We start from the raw sequence: 22,507 nt of genomic DNA, 5'->3' as shown, positions 1-22,507 counted from the left end.
AGACCAGTGAGGAGGTGAGAGCCCAAAACCAGGTGACAAGAGAATGAGGGCCCATACTGCAGATGTGAGAAGATAGAAGGAGGAAGAAGAAAGAAGTGTTGTGAAGGCAGAATTAACAAGACCTGAAAACTGACTGGGTATAGGTGCTGAGGGGGAGGCAGACTGAAGGAAGTCAAGGTGTGTGAACCTGAGTAACAAGAAAGAAAGCTGTTCCCTCAGCAGAAACAGGGAAGTTAGAAGGAGGGGTAGATTTGGGGGGAAAGATAAAGAGTTCTGTTTTGGCTACTTGAGAGTTTGAGATGTCTATGAAACATATGTCAGACAGGTAGGTGGTGCAGTGGATAGAGTGTTGGACTTAGGAGTCAGTAAAATCTGAATTCAAATCTTGCCTCATATACTTACTGCCTCATATATGACTCTGGGCAAGTCACTTGACATCATTAAGCCTCAGTTTCCTCATCTATAAAACGGGGATAATAGTAGCACTTACTTCACAGACTTGCGACAAATGAGACAATAGAAGTAAAATGCTTTGCAAGCCTTAAAGTTCTATACAAATGGGAGTTATTGCCATTACTATTATTATTATATTCAGTTTGAGATGTCCAGTTGTCAATTGGCAAAATATGACTAGAGTTCAGGAGTAATATGAGCATGTGCTATGTAGATATGGTAATTACCTGAATAGAGATAGCTAAACTCGTGCAAGTTGACAGAATCATCAAGAGAGAAGAATATAAAGAGAGAGAAAGAAAGAGAGAAGAGATTAAGAAGGGGCTAGTACAGAGCTCTGGAGTATACACATAGATTGAGAGTAGAGTGCATGGAAGATGACCCTGAAAAGAAGACTAAGAAAGAGTAATCAAACAGCTAAGAGAAAGAATTGTTATAAAAATCAAAGGAAAAATATCCAGATGGAAGGAGAAGATACCAGGGTTAAATGCTGCAAAAAGGTAGGATGAAGACTGAGAAAAGGTCATTGGGGTTAGTCATTAAGTAATCACTGGTGACCTTGGAGACAGCAATTTTAGGTAAGTGGTGGGGTCAGAAGCCAAGCTGCAAATGGTGGAAAGGATAGGAGGTAAAGTGTAGGGAGATTTCTTAATGGGTTTTTCTATGATAATGATGCAGAACACTAGCTTGAGGGCATGGTAGGTCCTTTCTATAGCTAGTTGCTTATAGTCTGTAGATTTAGCTGGGGGTAATGGATTATAAACCACTATTTCATCTGCCACAGGGAGAAAGAGATGAAAATGAGCACCCAGAAATAGAGAGCAAGGATACTGATGCTTGTTGTGTGATGATTGGGAGCCAGAAGAGGAGTGAGAAGATAAGGAGATTGATAACTAGGGAGAGAGCGGGGGCTTTAAAGGGACCAGTTTCTATAGGGAGCTTGGGAGGGGGTGGGTTCAAGGTCATAAATAACCTCAGCAAAGAAAAGAACCACCTCTTCTTTGAAGACTAAGTGTGATGATGGTGGAGAGATCTGAGATTTAGAACTGGGAAGAACTCGGTCTATCTGAAGCTTTTTCAGCATGAGAGAATCTGCTCAAGGTTACAGTCTACTGGCATGTGTTTCAAGAACACAGAGCCTTCCACACCAAGAAGCAGCATCAGAGTAGAAGTGGTTTATAGGATTTCCATTTGTGTATGTGTCTTATCTGCCTCTGGAGCAGATGGTTATGTCCCTGAAGGCTAGGATCGGAGCAGCAGATAGAGCCCTGGGCCTAGAGTCAGGAAGGCCTGAGTTCTGATCTTATCTCAGACAGTTTCTGGATGTGTGAGTCATTTAACCCCAGTCTGCTGTTTCCTCAGCTGTAAAATGGGATAACAATAGCACCTTCCTCCCAGGGTTGCTGTGAAGATCATATGAGATAACATTTATAAAGTGTTTAGCATAGTACTTGGCACAAAGCAGGCTCTTAATGAAGACTTGTTCCCTTTTCTCCTTTCCCTGTGTTTTCCCCAGACTCAGCACAGGGCTGACACTATGGAAAATCATCTACTGAGGAGCAGACCCTGATGGTGAAGCTAGGGGCCCTGGGTTTGAGCACTGCCTCTGGGGTTTACTGAGTCTGTGAGTTGGGGAAATTAGCTTCTCTGGTGATGCTCAGTTTCTTCATCCACAAAACAGGGATGATAATGTTGTTGTTCAGTCATTTTTCAGTCATGTACGATGCTTTGTGACCCCGTTTGGGGTTTTCTTAGCAAAGATACTGCAGTAGTTTGCTATTTCCTTCTTCAGATCATTTTACAAACAAGGAAACTGAGGCAAACAGTCTTGCCCAAGGTCATACAACTAGTACCGTGTTTCCCCGATAATAAGACCTATCCCGAAAATAAGCCCTCCCCTTACTGTGCAAGATTCCTCTAAAATAAGCCCTCCCCCGAAAATAAGCCCTATTGAGATTGCTACTGTAGTGAAGGTGATCCCCTGCGCTACACGCTACATTACGGTACCCTCTGTATGCACTGTCCCCCCCCCGCCCCCCGTGAAATGCACGCCGCGCTCCGAGATGCATCCAATCAGAGCTGCAGCAGTGAGCACGTCATCCTGTTCTTCCCCAGTGATTTGCTTATTGAATAAAGGTACATTTTTTTGTTCACATTTACCTGTTTATTAAAATTGCTGTCAATGTTCATTAAAATAAGCCCTCCCCTGAAAATAAGCCCTCTGGTGTTTTTCTGTCCAAAAAAATTAATAAGACAGTGTCTTATTATAGGGGAAACACGGTAAGTGTCTGAGGCTGCATTTGAATTCAGGTCTTCCTGACTCCAGATCCAATGCTCTCTCCACCTAGCTGCCCCAGGGATAATAATACTGCACAATAACTGAGAGGTACAGAGTACAAAGAAACAGCTGGTAAATGCAACATAAATATAAGCTAATACTAGTAACCAACCTCTATACTTTACATATGAGGAGATTAAGGCTTGCTCTAAGTGACAGAGTTGTAACTCAAAACTAGGTCTTCTGATTGTAAATTCAGGTCTCCTTCTACTGTACTGCAAGGCAAGGCCCTTGGGGAAAGGTAGAATAACAACAACAGACAGAATTTATAGAGCACTTTAAGGTTTGCAAAGTGCTTTACAAAGATCTTATGTTATCCTCACAACAACCCTGGGAGCCAGGTGCTATTATTATCCCCATTTTATAGATAAGGAAACGAAGAAGAGGTTAAGTGATTTGCCCAGGGTCCCACAGCTAGGGAGTGTCTAAGGCTGGATGTGAACTTGGGTCTTCCTGGCTCCAGACATAGCTCTCTAGTCAATTAGTTGCTTCAAACTATCAATCAATCAATGTTTATTAAGTGCCTACTCTATGCCAGACACTGTGCTAAACTCTGGGGACTCAAAAAGAGGCAAAAGATACTCCTTGACGTCAGGGAGTTTAAAATCTGACAGGAGATTCAACATGCAAACAAATATTGTCAAAGTCAGCTATATACAGAATAAATAGGAAACAATGAACAGAGGGAAGGTACTGAATTTAAGAAGGGTTGGAAGAAGCTTCCAGTAAAAGATGGGATTCCCGTTTGGACTCGAAGGAAGGCAAGAAAGTCAGTGGGTGGAGCTGAGGAGGGAAAGAATTTCATGTATGGGGGGGCAGCCCAAAGAGGTGAAACAGCCAGGAGGCTGGTGTCGCTGAACGGGGGAGAACAAGATATAAGCAAACTGGAAAGGTAGGAAGGGGCTAGGTCATAAAGGGCTTTGAAAGCCATATGAAGCATTTGAATTTGCTCCTGGAGGTGACAGGGAGCCACCAGAGTTCAGTGTCTGCGGGGTGGGGGCAAGGGGAGTAACGTGATCAGATGGACTTGTACTTTGGGAGAATCACGTTAGGGGCTGAGTGGAAAATAGATTAGAGTGAGGCAGGCAGACCCACCAGCAGGCTATTGCCAGGTGTGAGGTGATGAGGGCCTGCACCAGAGAGGTGGCAGTGTCAGAGAAGAGAAGGGGGCTTCTTTGGGAGATGATGCAGAGGTGAAATTGAGAGGCCTTAATTACAGGGGATTTGAGATGGTAAGGAGTTGAGGCTGACTCCTAGATTGTGAGTCTAAGCGACTGGGAAAATGGGATTGCCGTCTGTGTAGTAACAGGGAAGTCTGGGAGGGAAAAGATAATGAGTTTAGTTTTGGATAAGTTTAGCTTAAGATGCCTGAAAGGTAGTTGGAATTGTGAGACTGGAGGCCAGCAGAAAGTCTGGTGCAAGATAAGGTAGATTTGAGAATCATCAACATGGAGATGGTAATTAAATCCATGGGAACTGATGAGATAATAATCTAATTAGGAATATTATTTGGCACCTGGCCTGGCATGAAAGAGGAAGTCCATCTGGCAAGTGTGGCACTCATCTGGAGTTAACTTTTTTGGTCCCTGACAATGTCAGGGCTAGCAGACATATGCTTCGGTTCTGCTAGACCAGGGCCAGGCCACATGTGAGATTACAAAGTAAAATAAATAGGGCCAATGAGGGCAGGAAAGAAAGGGAGGCTGAAGTCAGGAGGTCAGAAGCTGAAGCTTAGAAAAGAGCACTGAACCAGAAGTTCAGAGACCTGGTCTGAGTCCCAGCTCTGCTCCCAAATCCCTGCATGACCTTGGTCAAACCACTTCCTTTCTCAAGGCTCTATTTCCTCTTATAAAATGAGGGGGTTGAAACAGGCAATCTCTGCCATCCCTTCTAGCTTTGACCACTTATGTTCTAAGACTCCCTCTAGTTCTGATGTTCTTTATTATATTTTTCTGATCTCAATTCCGGCTCTAACAGTCTGTCCTCAGGTCCCTCAAAGGTCACACATGAATGACACAAACCAGGCTTTGAACCTGGGTCTCCTGGATCTTGTGTCTCAAATGTCACTGAGAATCTGGCAACTATGATATAGAGGTAAAGACTTGAACCCTTCATATGAACACCCCTTTGAGCATGAAACCAAGGAAACAGAAACCAATCCCAGGGCTTCAGATGACAGTAAGATGATCCTGTACTGAGCTGCTGATCACTCTAACACCAAAGGAAAAACATCCTCCTCCATCCCCTTAAAACAAGAATTCTCTTTCTTCAATCACTGGTTAAAAAAATTTCTTAAAACTTGGCAGCTGAGAAGCTCCCAAATAAAGAGGAATTCCTCAGAAGAATCCAGACTTTAGCCTGAGAGAAACAAAAATCCTAAATGAGATTTCATGACCATATTTGAAGCACATTTGACAATTTGCCAATTAAGAAGCCCTGAACTAAAAGTTATAAAAACCAGGTTCAAACCCCAGCTCTGTTGTTCATTCACTGTCCAATCTTAGGCACGTCACTCCCCATTTCTTAGCCTTGGTTTCCCCATCTATAAAAGATAATACTTCTCCCTGAGCTTCCTGCACAGAATTATAATGACCAAACAAAGTAATGGTTTCCCAGCAGCTCCCTATCTGTAGGTGCTTTTTCACCTCTTTCTCCTCCCTGCAGACAGAATGATGGTTTGTGGCCCACTGCCCTAGCTAAGCCTATAGACTGGAAACAAACTTGTCTACAGAGAGAACCACTATTTTATGTGGAGCATTAATTCATGTAGCTTTCTGCTGGGAAGTGTCTATGTTCTGAAAACCCAAAGAATTTAACCAGGTGTCTTGAAAACATAGCAGGCAGCATAGTACAGTCAGTAATACTGGGGGAGGGTTCTAGAGACAGTCTAGTCCCTGCTTGATCATTAACTCACTATAGGAAATTGGGTGAATCACTTCCCTTCTCTGGGCCTCAGTTTCCTCATATGTAAAATAAGGGGATTGAACTAGATAACCACTAGGTCCTTTTGAGCTCTGAACATTTAGGCTCTAAGAATCCTTTCATATTTGACATGGCATGCCATTCTTTAAAGTCCCTTCTAGATTTAAATAACTTTCTGTATTCGATGTTTTAAAGTCCCTTCCAGCAGTGATATTTTATGTTCTACGTTCTAGGAATTTTTCTAGCTTTAAACATTCTCTAAATCTCTGATTCTATGTAACTACAAAGCTCTTTATAAATATAAGTTATGGCAGTAATTCACCACTTGGTGGAACTCTGCTGGGCCTCTCAGAACACTGACTTCTTAGGGGACTCATCAAAGATTAGCTTACAATCTTCTTAATGCTCAGGTGTATCCTTGGTTCTGTTTGTCTGATACCCTCAGGGCCTTGCTGAACCTGGAATATCAAAGTTGCAAGGGTCCTTGGAATACAGAATGTTATAGCTTGAAGGAACACATCTTAAAGCATAGAACAGAGAATATCAGAACTAGAAGACTGTCAAAGACCACCTCTTTCCATCCCTTGTAGATGAATCATCTACATGATGACCAAGTAATGATCAAGCGTGTAGCACCATATCAAGTGTCCAAACAAGCAGTGTCCTCAGTACTCTTTTCACCAGCCTGTGCTGTCTCCTCACTGAGGAACAGACAGAGGCTCAGAGAAGATTCATGCCTTGCCCAAGTTTACCCACCTCACAAAGGGCTGGGGCAGGATCGGAACCCAAGGCTCCTAACTCTGAGTCCAGCATGCTTTCCATTACAACCTGTGACCCCTCCTACAGACATGGTCTGCCTGAAGTCAATATTCCTCTGGTCAATGGCCTTGTAATTTCACTTTCCCCTCTTTTCTCTCATGTCCCCGTGTGCCTCTTTCAAAAGAGACTTCACAGCCAGGCTATGATGGGAAGCCCCAGGCTCTTCTCCCACTCTGTGCCTGTGCAGTCTCAAAGCTGACGAGGTCATTGTCATGTGGGGCTGGCCTAGACATACTCTGTCCTCATTTCTCTCTCTGCCAGATGTGGTATGGTGAGGAGATTCAAAGGCCAGGCAAAACTACCCTCTGCCTCTGAGCAGTTTGCCAGCACTGGGGGAGGCATGATCCCAGTGTGCGTCATCACAGAAAGGGGCCTGCAGAGGCCATACACTCCCCAAATACCTGGATGGATTCCCAGACTGCACTTTATGATGGCTCTGCACAGAACATCTGTGCGCAAGATGAACCTTCACAGTTCACAGGGAAAGGAATCTACCTACATTTTAGTAACATTCATTAAGCAATTGCCATGTAGGGGCCCTTTGCTAGGTACTTGGGGAGAGACAAAGATATCAGTCTTCTCACTTCAAAGAACTAATAGTCTAGTAGAGAATTTATTGTTTTCACTATTAAAAATAACAGTCAGCATTTACATAATATTTTGTAGCTCAAGGTAAAGAACATGAAAGAATACTGGGGCCGGAGTCATTATACTTAAGTTACTATGCTACTTGTCCCTCCTGTGACTTTGGGCAAATCTTTACATTCAAAAATCATGTAAAATGAGAGGTACCATAAGAGGAGGGAGGCAAAAATGTCCTAGTTATCAAAAAAGAAAACAAGATCTGCAAATTGTAGGCCAGTGATCCTGTCTTTGATTCTGGACCAGGTCATTAAAGAGATGGTTGGCAAATATCTAGAAAGGGAAGCAAGGTAATTAGAGTCAGGGCTTCACTAAAAACAGGTCATGCCTACTAACCTCGTTTCCTTTTTTAACAAGATTACTAAACACACAGGTGAGAGCAACAAGATACAGTTTTTCTAGACTTCTGCAAAGCTTCTGATAAAATATCTCATTACTATCCTCGTGGAAAAGATGAAGAGATATTGACTAAATGATTAAACAATTAGATGGATTCAGACTGGTTGGATGGCCAGACTCAAAGAGCTGCTGGTTAATGGTTCAATTTCAGTGTAGCATACATCTCTATTAAAATTCCTTCATTTAATTTCATGTGACATTTGGCACAATATTTTAGCTTACTGAGACCCTCTTGATCTTGACTCTCTTATCCAGTGTGTTAGCTATCTCTCTTCCGGCTTTGTGTCACCTGCAAACTTGCTAAGTACATCTTCTATGTTTTTATCTGACACTAATTTAAAAAAGAACAAAACAGCATAGGGACAAGTACAGATCTGTGAAGCCTTCCTCTAGAGACCTCCTACCAAGCTGATATTAAACCATTAATGACTATCTTTTAGGTCTAACTTTCAATGAGTTCTGAGTCCACCTAACTGTAATCTTATCTGGTCTATAGCATTCCATCTATTCCCCCCCTGCCCCGCCCAAACAAACGCACACAAATTGCATTAAGCATTCTCTAGATGTTTTACTAAACTCTAGGGGAACTATGTCTCTTGTTCTCCCCAGTCTTTCAAAATTCAGCAACAGTGGCCCAGGAGTAACACTGGCGAATTCTTTAGGGACCTGAAGACATCACTCATCTGTGCCAAGTGATATGAACTCATCAAGGATAGCTGGGTGCTCTTTCACTATTTCCTGACTTCTCTTGGGTGTCAACTCCCTAAGAAGCATATTTATTCCAGTCTAAGGATCATTCTCTTTACCAGAGAAATCAGAAGCCAAGGAAGAATGGAGGACATCCATATTCTGTCATCGGGGACCATCACCACAACCCTGCCCTTATGTGTTATCTTCTCTCATTAGAATGTAAGCTCCTGTGGGACAGGGGCTGTCGTCTACTTTGTTTTTGTATCCTCAGTACTGAACACAGGGCCTGGCACATATTAAATGCTTAATATATGCCTTTTCCTTCATTCAATAGCCTCTTAATTTGTCTCCCTTCTTCAAGTCTCTCTTTTCTAAGTTATATTCTGGAAACACAGCCTGACCATGTCACTTCCATGGTGAATAAACTACAGTGGCATCTTATTATCTCTGGAGTCAGATACAAATTTTTCTGCGTGGCATTTAAAGTCCTTTACCACCTAGCTCCAACCTATCTTTCCAGTCTTATTATACAGTGTGCCCTTTCACACCCTCTTATGGTCCCAACCACAATGGCTTTGTTTGAACATATATCACTTCATCTTCAGTTTCTGCACCTTTGCAAAGGCCTTCCCCCACACCAAGAGTGTTTAGTGTGCTTCCTCCTCACTTTGGCCTTCTACATGAGGCTTTTCCTGATCCCCACAGTTGCTCCTGCTTTCCCCCTGAACAATTACATATGTATGTATATACATATACATACACATACATATGTACATGTTTCCTTTCATTTTTTGTCTTTCTATCCCCAGTGTCTATTAAAGTGCCTGGAGTGCTTGTTAAGGGACTGATCCTCTGGTCTCAGAATATTTCTATTCACAGATTGCTATGGTAAAATAGTCTTGCAAAAAAGGTGTACCAAAATTTATGGAAGAATGCTGTGGCTTACAAAGGGGTGTTCTGATCATCTTAATTTATTAATTCATTCAAGAAAAGCATTTAGATATATCAATAATGACGAACATATAAACAAATATGATCACTATAATGATGGAATGGCATTATGAACAATATGAGGATTAACCTGAAAGCAGTCTGCACATCACTTGAAGGACTTCTATGAAGCTGGACCATGGTTTGAGAATTGTTGCATCCATCCATGACCACATGTGTGGGGCTTTAGCATAGATACTTGGAGAGTGTCTATTTCTATAAGCTAACTCTTATCTGTTTTAGCTTCACCACCATGTACCATTTTTTACCCATCGTCTCAGTATTTTTAAAGTAACTTTAGTGCAAACATTTGGTATGAAGGGAAAACTGGTATCATAAAAATTATGCTCATTTTACAGATGAGGAAACTGAGGCTTGGAAAGGTGAAGTGCTTTACCTAAGATTACACTTTCCTCATCTATAAAATGAAGATAATAATTTTTACAAACTTGAAAGTACTATGTAAGTGGGGGTTTTTAAATAATTTATTTTTATTTTTAGTTCTAAATTCTTTTTCTCCTTCCAGCCCCTCCCCCACCCACTGAGAAGGCAAGAAATGATACCCATTATACATATGAAGTCATATAAAATATATTTACATGTTAGCCATGTTGAAAAAATATAAGCAAGAAAAAATAAAGTGAAAAATATTAATTTATCAGTTCTTTCTTTGGATGTGGACAGTATTTTTCATCATGAGACTTTTGGAACTATCTTGGATCACTGTATTACTAAGAATAAGTCTTTTACAGTTGATCATAGTGCAGTATTGCTGTCACCATATACAATCTTCCACTGGGGTTCTGCTCACTTTACTTTGCATCAATATAAGTCTTGGGTTTTTCTGAAACCCATTTCCTGCTCCTCATTTCTTACATAATAGTATTCCACCAATATCATATACCATGACTTGTTTATTCATTCCCCAAATGATGGGTATCCCTTTAGTTTCTAATTCTTTGCCACCACAAAAAGAATTCTTGTAAATATTTTTGTATATATAGATCATTTTCTTTTATATTTAATCTCTTTGGGATATAGACCTAGCAGTGGTACTGCTAAGTTAAAGGGTATGCAGAGTTTTATAGTCCTTTGGGCAAAGTTCTGTTGGACCAGTTCACAACTCTACCAAGAGTGCATTTGTGTCCCTGTTTTTCAACATCCCCTCCAAAATTTGTCATTTTCCTTTTCCGTAATGTTAGCCAATCAATCTGAGAGGAGTGAGGGGGTATCTCAGAATTGTTTTAATGTGAATTTTATTATTAGTGATTTAGAGCACTTTTTCATATGACTATAGATAGGTTTGATTTCTTCTGAAAATGCCTGTTCATATCCTTTGACCATTCATTAATTGGGAAATGATTCTTATTTTATAAATTGGCTTAGTTCCCTATATATTTGAAAAATGAGACCTTTATCATATAAACTTGCTATGTGGTTTTTTTTTTTCAGTTTCCTGCTTTCCTTCTAATTTTGGCTACACTGGTTCTGTTTTACAAAACCTATTTAATTTAATGTAATCAAAATGATTTATTTTACCTCCCATGATCCTCTCTATCTCTTGTTTGGTCATGAACTAAATGAGTTTGCAAGTATTGAAATAATGTTAATAATTCTAGAGAGTCAAATTTGTCTTTTTTTTAAGACAAGTATAAAGTCTTTTCTAATATCATGTAAAATTCACTTTTTCCTACAACAGAAACAAAAGTGCTTAAGAAAACACTTGTGGGATTAGAAGGTATATAAGCTCCCACCTGTTTTAGTTCTCTTCTCTTCCCATGTTGTCTTCAAATTTTCAGCTCTGGACTAACCACTATATATAGTCTGAGGAACAAAAGAGTAAAAAAAAAAGGTAAGGTTAGAGAAAAGTGGTTAAATTAAACAAACATTTATTAAATGCTTACTATATGGCCAACACTGTGCATTTTGAAGGATAGATAGTTTCAACATGTAAAGGAGGAAAGACATACCAGTCACGGAAAAAGGTAAAAGCAAAGGTTAAGAGACAGGAAATCTTGATGGTGTAGGGAAGACTATATAGTCTGGATCAGCTGTAGTACAGAGTACATGAAGGAGAGCAGTAGAAGACAAGGCTCCAAAGACAGCCTGGTTGGTACCAGATCATGAAGGCCCTGAATGTCGAATGAGAAGCTGGGACAAATAACAAATCAATCCACTGTTCTGACAAGTGCTTCCCAAGTTCTAAGATTCTTCCATAGAAGATGCCTGGCTCTTCAAGAAGACCTGATAATCTTAGGTAGGACTGCCTTAACATTCCCTTAGGTATCTATGCTCATTCAACGGAACTAGGAGTGAGACAGAGGCCAGAAAGTTGTGTTATCAAGTAGTTTACCCTACTGAGAAGGTTAACTGCTTACCTCACTTAAGTCTAATTCCATTATCTTCTGTTAAATTGGTAAAATTTTCCTTTTTGAAAACAAAAAGGATGGCCAAGGCCTTGTCTTAGGGCTATAGTCACAGAAATGTCAGAATTGGAAGGGACCCTAGAACACAAAACATCAGAACTGGAAGAGATGGTAGAATAGAATGTCAGAGCTCACCTGGTACAATCTCTTCATTTTAAAAATGAGTCATGAATAGCACTGAGGTGGAAAGTGAATTATATAATTACTCTTACATTTATGTATGCCAAATCCATAAGCATTCAGTTAGTGCCTTGTAAAAGCCCCTGTTCAGGAGGGAGGGATCCTTCTTTCATGTTATAAATTCATTTTCACAGTTCTCAGAAGTGATGGGATATCTGACCCCTTGTCCTATAAACTCAATTAAATGCATTGTCTCATATGATTGTAAGGCTCTGCTGGTGAGTCACAACACAGTAGCAATAACTTTCAACCACCAAGACCCTTGATGCCTCAAGTAGATGCTCTGACCTTCAAATAAAGTGAGCCTTTCTCAGTGCTTGGAAGAGCAGAAACAGTAAAATGGGGTGGTTCATAATTCAATGAAAGAAAAAAGGTCTCAGTATAGTCTATCCCATGGAGTAAAATAAGAAAAAGGAAAAAAAAAAAAAGGGCCCTCCTGGAAAGAAAAAACATCGAATGTTAGGTAGGAAGTTCTAAGGTACTTGTCAGAACTGAAAGGACCTTAGATCTGAATGTCAGAATTGAAAGAGATTTTAGAGGTCATCTAGGCCAATCTTTCACTTTACAGAACCTGAGGAACACGTGGAGTTTCACATGATGTTCAAAGTTGGACATTCTATTTCACTTCTGGACGGTTCTTTTATCTACTCTAAATTTACATGTTCAAAATTTACAAGGAAAGAATATAGATTTAGAGCTTAGAGGTCATCTTGTCCAATCCAATCACAGAGAGGGAAACTGAGGCTGCAAAAGGGGAAGGGTCCAGAGTCACAGAGTCAATAAGTAGTATGGCCTGAACAAGAACTGAAGTTCAGTATATTTTCCACTACACCATGTATCCAACAGGACAATATACAAACAGTTTTGAGCAACTGCCAACATGTGGCCTAAACCAGGATGAAATTCAAGCCATAGTTAGATTAAAGATCTAGTGATAGTTTTGTACCATATTTTCATTCCATTTCCCCAAATCACCTCGAATTTCAAATATTTCTAGAGCAGGGCTCTCCAACCTTTTTATGAGGAAAACTACTTTTATTTCCTCAAAACCCATGATCAGATGGTCATAGGGCCTAGGTCTCTTGCAGAGTTCTTCACTTTGTATCATGGCCCCTTTCGGAGGTCTGGTGAGGCCTATGTAATCTTTCTCAGAACTACCTTCTTAAATGCATAAAATAAAATATATAGGATTACAAAGAAAACCAATTATATTAAAATACAATTCTTTCTACGTCTATATGTACACACACATATATATAATATATACAGATGTATGTATATATGTTAAAGTTAATATTCTCTAGATTTACAACATCTTCATTTTACAGATGAGACCACCCCACGAAACTAAGTTACACAGTTAATAAATATCAGAAGCAGAATAATCTGAACCTAAATTCCTTGACTAAATCTAACATGATCACTGATACCACACTGGTGTATTGGTGTGATAAGGGTTGAAGATGGAAAAGAGTGAATGGGTTTTACTGGGATCAGAGAGCATGACCTCTCCCTGCTAGAAATCCTTCTGAGCCTCCTCTTAAGGAAAGACTGCCAAGAAAACCTTTACTACCTAGTGACTATTGCCTTGTGCCTCATCTGGCCGGCAGGCATTCAGGGCCTTCTGCCACCTGGTGCCACCTAACCTTTCCAGCCTTGCCTCACATGACATTTCTTCGGTATTCTATACTTGGTACTCTAAGAGTCAAAATTGACTCTGTTCTGTCCCTCTACTCACATTCTATGCTTTCCTAACCTCTGTATGTTTGTTCATGCTATTATATATACCTGGATGTTCTAGCTTTAAAAACCTTACCTCTCCCTTAAGAGCCAGCTCAGATGCCAGCTCCTTCACGAAGGCCACCCCTCCCATTCTTCTTCCATGTCAGAATTTTTGTTTTCATTCTCTAATCTCAGAAGGCACTTTATTCCTCTGTTATGCTTTTATGATGTTATATTTCCACACTCTAGCTACTGTATATGTAGGAGGTTGATCAGAGCATTCTCAAGGGTAATGAGTCTTTGTCTGGCACCTTGTAGCTCATTAACTAGGGATAAATTTATTGGCTCAAAGTTCTCTTTGTGCTGACATATACAAGGATGGAAGCAGCAGAGCCATGTCTCCTTTCGCCTTTTTTTTCCCCTCTTCAGAAGACAGGCCAGAGAGCAAAACAGTTAAGATTAGACCTGGGTCCCACTGCTAATTGAAGCCTTAGGTCAGAGATATGGGGGGAGTGGAAGGAAAGAGGCTGCATTTGCTCTTATCTATGTAGTCCAATAGCAGAGTTCCTGGATCTTAAATTCTTGTCCCACCCTTGGAGTGGCAGTGATGTGAGAGATGACAGGTATGCAGCCAGGGAGAGGGGAACCACATGTGCAAGTGGTGGGATTTTCTGAATCTCAGCCACCTAAACAGAGGAAGGGGGATTTTTATCAGCTCTAGCCTCAGGGTTGTCTCTCTAGCAACTTCCAAATTTAAGAGTTCCAGAATCCAGCTTTCTAGTGAGAGAAGACTTCCTGGCAAAGACAGTCTCCTGAAGAAAAAAATGTAATGGGATGGCTAGGTGGTGCAGTGAATAGAGTACTGGCCCTGCAGTCAGGAGGACTTGAGTTCAAATCTAGCCTCAGATTTACTAGCCATGTGACCCTGGGCAAGTCACTTAACCCCAATTGCTCTGCCCCCCCCCCAAAAAAAAAGCAAAAAAAAAAAAGGGAAAAAAAAAGTGTAACACACATGTCCCCAAAACAACAGCCACAATATGAGGATATAAAAAGCCTGTTCTTTGCCTTTCACTATTACCATGAATTATTTGGAGGGATGATGGAGGAGGAGTCTGTAATAACATGTACACTCACTGGGAGTAAGGATTATTAAAACATTGTGCCTGACATACACTAGGTATTTAGGAAGTGCTGCTTGAATTATTGCCTGCTTCTCTAACAAGCCCAAGTTCAAGGATAGTATCATAAGGGGTGTAACGATGGATTTCTGGGGTAAAAAGTGGGACATATCATAATGTCGGAAGTTGCTGTTTTCCTAGTAACTTTCAGTTCATTTCATTCATTTTTGAGGGGAATATAAAGCATTGGCCACTACTATTTAGAGGACTACATATATTCTGCAGTGAGGAGAGGGGAAGGTATGAAACTCATTGGAGAAAGAAGGGGAATATTATCTACTATTTATGTTCTACTGTAAATACTTGTGTTTTTCTGCATTCACTTAGGGTGGAATAAAGGCTACACCCAATATGGCATTTTACCTTGCATGCTAACATGGGATCTTGGTACCCTTTTACCTACATCTGTGGAGGCCTGTATATAAGCTATACATAGAGATGGGAGAATTCCTGTAGGAAACTCTAGGTAGTGGCAACATGGAAAAAAAAAATGGAAGATAGTGATTTGTGGAAACTTCCCCTCAAGATTGAACATAATTCACAAAAATCCAGAAGCTGGAGTTCTTGGCCACAAGTTATACATAATTTCAAGTTCAAGGTATCATAGAGTTAGAGCTGGAAGAGACCTTCTAGGCTGAGACCAATATTCTCATTTTACATAAGAGGAAACAGAGGCACAAGTTAGGTGACTTGACCAGCATCACACAGATAAGTTTCCAAGGTAGATTTTTTTTTAAAGCAATTGGGGTTAAGTAACTTGCTCAAGGTTACATGACCAGTTATTTCTGGGTGTGGTGCTAAGTATCAGAGCCTGGATTCGATCCCAGGTCATCCCGACTCTGGGGCCGGTGCTCTTACTCACTGCATGACCTGGCCGCTCCCCGAGGTATATGTGAACCTCGGACTTCATGACTCCAAGTCTGGCCCTCTATCCACTACTCCATGCTTCCCCTATAACTCTACTATGAAAAAAAGAATTGAAGAACAGTAATAACTGATAAACTCACATTTTTATGGCACAATAAGGTTTACAAAACATTTCCCTCAAACAACTCTCTAAGGAAGGGAGGGCAAGATCAATGATTTTTTGGAGAAATGAACAAGCCTCTTCTGGGTAAAGGGAGGCTGCCTTCTGGTCATGGGCCAATGCTGGCTCCCTCCTGTCTTATTAGATCAGAGACTTTCTAGCCTTTAATACAATCACTTCCTTCAGTGGCTACTGAGAATAACTACCAAAACACTACTCTTTCTCCTTAGATGAAACAATATTCAAAAGCTTTCCTAAGGCCTTTCTGAAAGGCCTGCATAATAGTGATCTCAGCTCCTCAAATTCCATGGTTCTTTGCAAGAGTCCTAGACTGTTCAGATGAGTTTCCAGCTTGGTATCAGTTTTGACCTCTCATTCAGACATAAACAGCAGAGCTTAGGGGTCGGTGAACTACTGGTTTCTTCACAGTATGCAGGAAGTGACACCTGCTAGCTGCTTCTTTAAATAATTCCAGCAAAGTCTCTTCAGCCTCTGGGGGCAGAATCCACTTCTGCTTTGGGCCCAGCCTTATAACCCTGACCTCAACCTCCAATTCCTATACTACCAGCAGTCTCTAAATCCTGCTTTGTGATGGGAACTCAGTAATAATTCTGGGCCCAATCATCACAGGTCCGTCAGTAGTGGGATTATAGAATCAAGAGATGACTTCAGTTCACCAGAATAAATACCCTCCTGAAACTGACTGCTGTTTAGAGCAGAGCAGCTACTGCTGAAGACTGGGATTGTTCATCTCTGTGAAGCTTACTTATGCTATGAGTCTGTGTGTATACTGGACCAGTGTCTAAAAAGCCTGCAATGGTGATATACTAGATAGATGGCGGGGGAGGGGGGAAAAAATAGTTTACAGTGAAAAGAATAAAGTAAGGAGAGACAGTTGTGTTACTAAAACACAGTGCTGGGCATGGGTTCAGAGGAAGTGAAGACTAGCTCACTAAGGTCTCTTACAGTTCTAGACTCCTAGGTCCTAAACACTTATCTGATCTTTACTTTCTTTCCCCATCTCCAAGGATGTTGATGCCTAGATTTGGAGTCAGAATGTCAAACTCTAGTAATGACTCTACAACTTACTAGCTCTGTGACAATGGGCAAATCACTCTCTGGACCTCAGTTTCCTCATCTGTACAATGGAGAAACAGTCTGTTTCACTGAGTTATGAAAAAATACTTTGTCAGCCACATAGAACTATAGAAATATGAGCTATTATTAGTGCTATTATATCAGATACAATAATAAATACATATACTGGCTTATATTTCTATAGCAATTCATTTTTATTCGTAGCAACTCATTTTTCATTCAGAGTAGTAATAATAATTGAGAATTATAAAGTTTGATCATTTGCTAGTAAAATAAAGACAATTTTCCCCCATCAGTCAACAAAACATATCTCAGTCTTTACTTACTATATCACTCAAAAGAGTAAAGGATATGAAATACTGTGAAATCCCCAATACTGTGAAATCCACTGATTTAAAACCTTGGGCTCATGCCTTTCCTCAAGTCCAGCACTGATTAATTTAACCCCATGCAGAGAAACAGAAATGGTCCATGGAAAGGATGAATGGCCATTGTTACTGACTAGTAACTGACCAGATTCACATAGAACCTTAGAGCTAGATGAGATAACAAAGCATAGAACACAGAATACTAGAGCTAGAAAGGACTTGGAGGTCATCTGGTCTAAAGCTCTTCATTTGACAGAACAGGAAACTGGAGCTTGTGCTTCCTAGTCCATCAGAAGGAAGCCCCTGCTTCAGGGCAAGCCTTAAGGGCTCCACTTCTATTTATTATTATAATATCTTAAATTGAGATAACTCTCTCTCTCTCTCTCTCTCTCTCTCTCTCTCTCTAACACACACACACACACACACACACACACACACACACACTTGAAACAGATACTGATATAATGGAAAATTCACTGATATATTAGAGTTGAAGGACCTGGGTTTGAATTCTTATTCAGTCATTTTCTGGCAAAAGGAGTTTAGGCAATCACTTAACGCCTTGACTATAAAGTAAGGAGGTTGGATTAGGTGAATTCTAAAGGACCTCCTAACTCTGGGTCCTAAAATCTCATCTGATCCTTGATTTCTCCATTACTCTTCAAGAACCACATACCTATGTGCATAAAACATGAAAAACTGCTAGAAACTTGTTTCCAATATCTGTGTCAGTTCAAACCGCACAGAGTCCCTTCAGGGACCAGGAATATTTTCTTCCCTATAGTCAGATTTCTTTCAAGTTCTGACATAAGCTATGTGAGTTTTGGCTCAAAGTTTTGCCTTTTCAGTGGTAAAACTTTTGAAATATATTTAAACTACTTTTCAGGAATGATGAATGGGAGACCCAATGTCCTAAGATATCCATCCATTCCCACAGTATCTAGCAACCCCCTGTGATCCTGCCTGTGCTTGGTAGCAACAACGACTGCAAACTTCCCTTTCAGTACCAAAGTGGTTCCTTATATTTATACATCTGAAAATAGGTAACCACCCAAGAGCTCACATACTTTGCTTATATGTCAAAAATAAATAGCAAATTACAAAAACAAAGAAAAAGAAAACACCATGTGGCAAAAGTAAATGAGGACTGACCACGTTTTTGGCTTTTAAATGCCATGGCATTTAAAATGCCATCTACTTCAACATTTGTTCTTAGAACCATAAAATGTCTGATAAAGATAAACCTTAGAAGAGAAAATGTTGGCATTGGAAGGGTCCTCCAAACATAGACTATCAGAGCTGGGAGGAGCCTTGAGACATTGATTACAGCTTTTAAAAATTACATACACCTGCATTCTCTAATTCTATAGCTAAGGAAACAGAAGTCCCGAAAGGTCAAAGTGGCTTCTCTAATGTCACACAACCTATCGACCTAGTTGGTGGCAGAACCAGAATCAGAACCCAGATTCCTTGTATCTCAGATCAATATTCTTTCTACTATACCAACACCACATAGTTAACACATAATCATATAACTTTATAAAACTTATTAACATTCCTAATTCCAACTTAAATATCCACTTTCTCTAGATAAAACCCAACAGGAACTGGATGATACAACAGCCTTAAGAAGTTTCAGACAAAGTCACCATTTTCAAGGCAAAAACATACATATTTCTATACATATCACATGTATAAAAACAGCTGCTCAGTTACCAACTTGCCATCTACGTGTCTTTCTAGACAACTCATTTTTAGACTTTGCCTCTGCTTCTCCTTGGAAGGGATCTGAGGTTCTACTTACAGAATGAAACTCTCTGGGCCCTGGGAATTTCCAGTTGAAAACTAGGCATGTGAAGCAAGAATCCTGGTCGCCAGCCTGGCTGTCAGCAAAAGAGAAAGGATGGACTGAGTGCCGTAGCAGTGTCGTTAGAGAGCTTGCTTCCTCTCTATCTCCTAAATGAAATGCACTTCGAGGCTTTAGTGGGAGTTTCCCATATAGCTTGCCAAGCAAGTCCCCATTTGCTGTAATGCAATGCTCAGCCTGATGATGTCAACCAGTCATTTGCCTAGCTTCCACCTCGAAGTCCACAGCAGAGATCCATTTCCTTAGGACAATGAACTTGGTGCTGTAACTTCATCCCAGGCTGGCCACATATGTCTGACATCCTTCCTTCCATTTTCAGCACTGCTGCGTCAGTGACAAAAGGTTTCCTATCTACAATTCACTAGCCCTGGGATGCAGGCATCCTCGCCCTTTGTTTCTTACTGCCTCATGACGGGTTTATAATTTTTGCTTTGCAGCATTTCAATTATTTTCTTTGGAGTAGGGTGTTTTCCCATTGCCTTCTTCCTGTCAAGCTGATGAAGCTGTTTGCTTCCCACAGAAGTTCATTAATGAATATGTATTAAGCCCATATACTAGGCAGAGCACTATACTAGGTGCTTAATGCCAGCAGCTCATGTTTAACTCAGGCTTTCCTCACAATCATGTGAAGTAAGTGGTATAACTGTTATCCTCATTTTACAAATGAGGGAACTGAAACTCAGAAGAGACTTGCCCTGGGGTCACACAACTGGGTTTTGGCCTAAATGACTCCTAGACCAATGTTCTTTATACTAACCACAATGCCTCCTACAAAACTTTGAAGATCTTAGAAATGAAAATATGAATGGATTCCAAAATGGTTTGGGCAGACTGATAGATGACAGCTGATTTTCCAAGTTCACACAAGAAAAGTCCACTTTCCTCTTTCACAGTACATCCTGTAAGGCGTCTGGTGGCAACCGTTTGCTGGGCTGGCTTGAGTTTGGCCCACCTACATCACTAATTCATTGGTTGACTGTGGGCAAACCACTTTCCTTTTCTGGGGCACATAGTTTTCAAATCTATAAATGAAGGGGTTGGATTAGGTGAACTCTAAAATGTCTTCCAGTTTGGATATTCTACACTCTGTTATAAAAGGATACTTTCAGTTCTAACAAAATGCAGAGTTCTATTTCCCTTTCTGAAGCAGTTTTACCACCCATAAAAGTGAGAACATTAAAACTCCCTTCCTATGTCTTAAGGAGACTGCGAGAATGAAAAAATATCCATGAAGTCAAAAACTCTGATGTCTCTGGGAAAAGGCACTAAATAAATCAAAGACATTATTATTAGTAATGGAGCAAAATTCTCCTGAGTATCATAGGAAGTGTCGTCAGAAGCCCATTCAACTCAAAGGACAATTCATGCTGTAATTGGTAAAGTATGCCTTCATTCCAACAGCCTGAATGGGTTTCAGGAAATACAAACAATTTTCAGACAGGTCCCTTGACTGAATTATTCTCTTTGCTCTGAATCACACACCACTTAACCAAAATTAAGGAACATGTACACAAAAAAAGTCAGCACTTTCTTCTTTTACGACTCAATTTGTAAAACTTTGCCTACAGAGAAAATCATTCTTCATATATCAACCAATCTGTAGAAAGAATACCCTAACACACCATTAAACTGACTTGGCTTTAAAGGAATTTACTTTCAAGTACTGCTTGGTTCTTCATAACCCTGCTGAGCTGGGTGAGAGTCCTACTTTGTGTGACCCTGAGTAAATGACTTCCCTTCTCAAGGCCTCATTGTCCTCATCTGTAAAATGAAGAGAATTCGGCTTGCCCCACCTATCCTTCTAGTGGTTCTTAAAAAAAAAAAGTTTTGATATTTTCTGCTACTTACATCACCATAGTATCCCATGTATTGCTCCCTTTTTCCTCTCTCAGAGAGCCATTCCATGTGACAAATGATAATTTTAAAAAATAATATTTTTTTAAAGTCAGCACAAAGAATCAATACATTAAAAATTCTCCAAAAGCATGTGCAGTATGTGACATTTGTGGGCTGGAGTTGTCTTCTCATGTCTCTTTATTCAAGTCCCTCCTGAGCTTTACAATTTTGTTACATTTACTTTTGATTTTTGGTGTCTTGTTTTTTCCATTTATATGTAATCATTGTGTATTTTATTTTATTGGCTCTGTTTACTTCATTCTGCATCAGTTCATATAGATCTTTCTATGCTTCTCTATATTCATTACACTCATTACATATTCATTACATTCATTATATACCACATCTCATTTCTTATAGCACAGTAATATTCCATGACATTTTGTTTAGCCATTTCTCAACTGATGGGCATCTACTTTGTTTTCAATCCCCAACTATCACAAAAAGTGCTGTTATAAATATTTTGGAGTGTAAAGGGACTTTTAAAAAAAATTGATGGCTTCTTGGGATATAAGCCCAGTAATGGTTCAAAGGGTATGGACACAAATCACTTTATTTGCATAATTTCAATTTGCTTCCCAGAATGGTCATACTATTTCAAATAGCTCCACGAACAATCTGCATGTGTCTGTCTTTCTATAAGCCTCCCAACACTTTTGTCACTTTTTAAAAATTTGCCAATAAGCAGGTAAAAACTCAAGAGTTATTTTGATATGCATTTCTCTTATTTTTAGTGATTCTGAGCATTTTTTCATGTGGTTGTGAATACACAGTTTTCATTCTGTAGTTCTTTTGAGAACTGCTTGTTCATATCCTTTGACCATCTATTGGGGATACTACTATTAGTTATATACGTGTGTGTATACATGTATATATGTATACATGTATACATATATATTTGCTAATTATTTCTATATCTTGAATATCAAACCCTTATCAGAGAAATATGAAACAAAGATTTATACCTATTTGACAACCTTCAAGTAGTTTTTAAGGGTCAAATGAATTAATACACATGAAAACTTTTTTTATAAACCTTAATATGCTTTATTTTTAGGACTCCAGGAGCTCAAATTGGAGGAGATCTGGCCTTTCTTTTACAAATGAGGGAAGTGTGGCCTGCGGATATCAAGGGACTCTATTGCCAAAGGTCACAGAGATATCAAGTAGGCAGAGCTAGGGTTCAAACTCAGGTCCTTTGAACTTCAAATCCAGTATTTTTTCAAATGTACCACAATGACTATTATCCATATTTTATGGTGATGAAATCCGCAGCCTAGCATTCACTGCATAAAGGATAGAAGAGAATCACAGGATCATCGACACAGAAGAGGATAAAAGTGTGACAGACACAGACAAAGGAAGATCACAGAGCACGTTAGTCAGTGGTAGAGTTGGGACTGGAAGCCAGGTGTTCTAACACTTAACCTAGAGTTTTGTCCATTATAACAGGTAACTATCTAACTGTTTAGCAAAGAACTTGAAACATAAT

The 22,507-nt window shown here is 39.9% G+C and overlaps 1 protein-coding gene across 5 annotated transcripts in view; it reads right to left on the bottom strand.

Annotated features, from left to right (window-relative positions):
• Positions 1-22,507, bottom strand: part of PKIG (cAMP-dependent protein kinase inhibitor gamma) — a 69,743-nt gene that overhangs the window by 14,778 nt on the left and 32,458 nt on the right. For 2 of the 5 annotated variants that reach the window (XR_011165220.1, XM_069071830.1), the window contains exons 1-2: positions 19,057-19,256; positions 11,008-11,077 (exon numbers count right to left, since the gene is read on the bottom strand). The gene's annotated coding sequence lies outside the window, so the exon portion shown is untranslated. Of the gene's footprint in view, positions 1-11,007; positions 11,078-19,056; positions 19,273-22,507 lie in introns of those variants that run through there. The other 3 variants (XM_069071831.1, XM_069071832.1, XM_069071833.1) reach the window with 2 other exon arrangements.

This window comes from Petaurus breviceps, unplaced genomic scaffold (genome assembly GCF_028583685.1).
Source record: "Petaurus breviceps papuanus isolate PSGF00001 unplaced genomic scaffold, PetGlider_PUasm1.0 90845, whole genome shotgun sequence".
Classification (NCBI taxonomy): Eukaryota; Metazoa; Chordata; class Mammalia; order Diprotodontia; family Petauridae; genus Petaurus; species Petaurus breviceps.
This window is presented reverse-complemented; position numbering and strand designations above follow the sequence as displayed.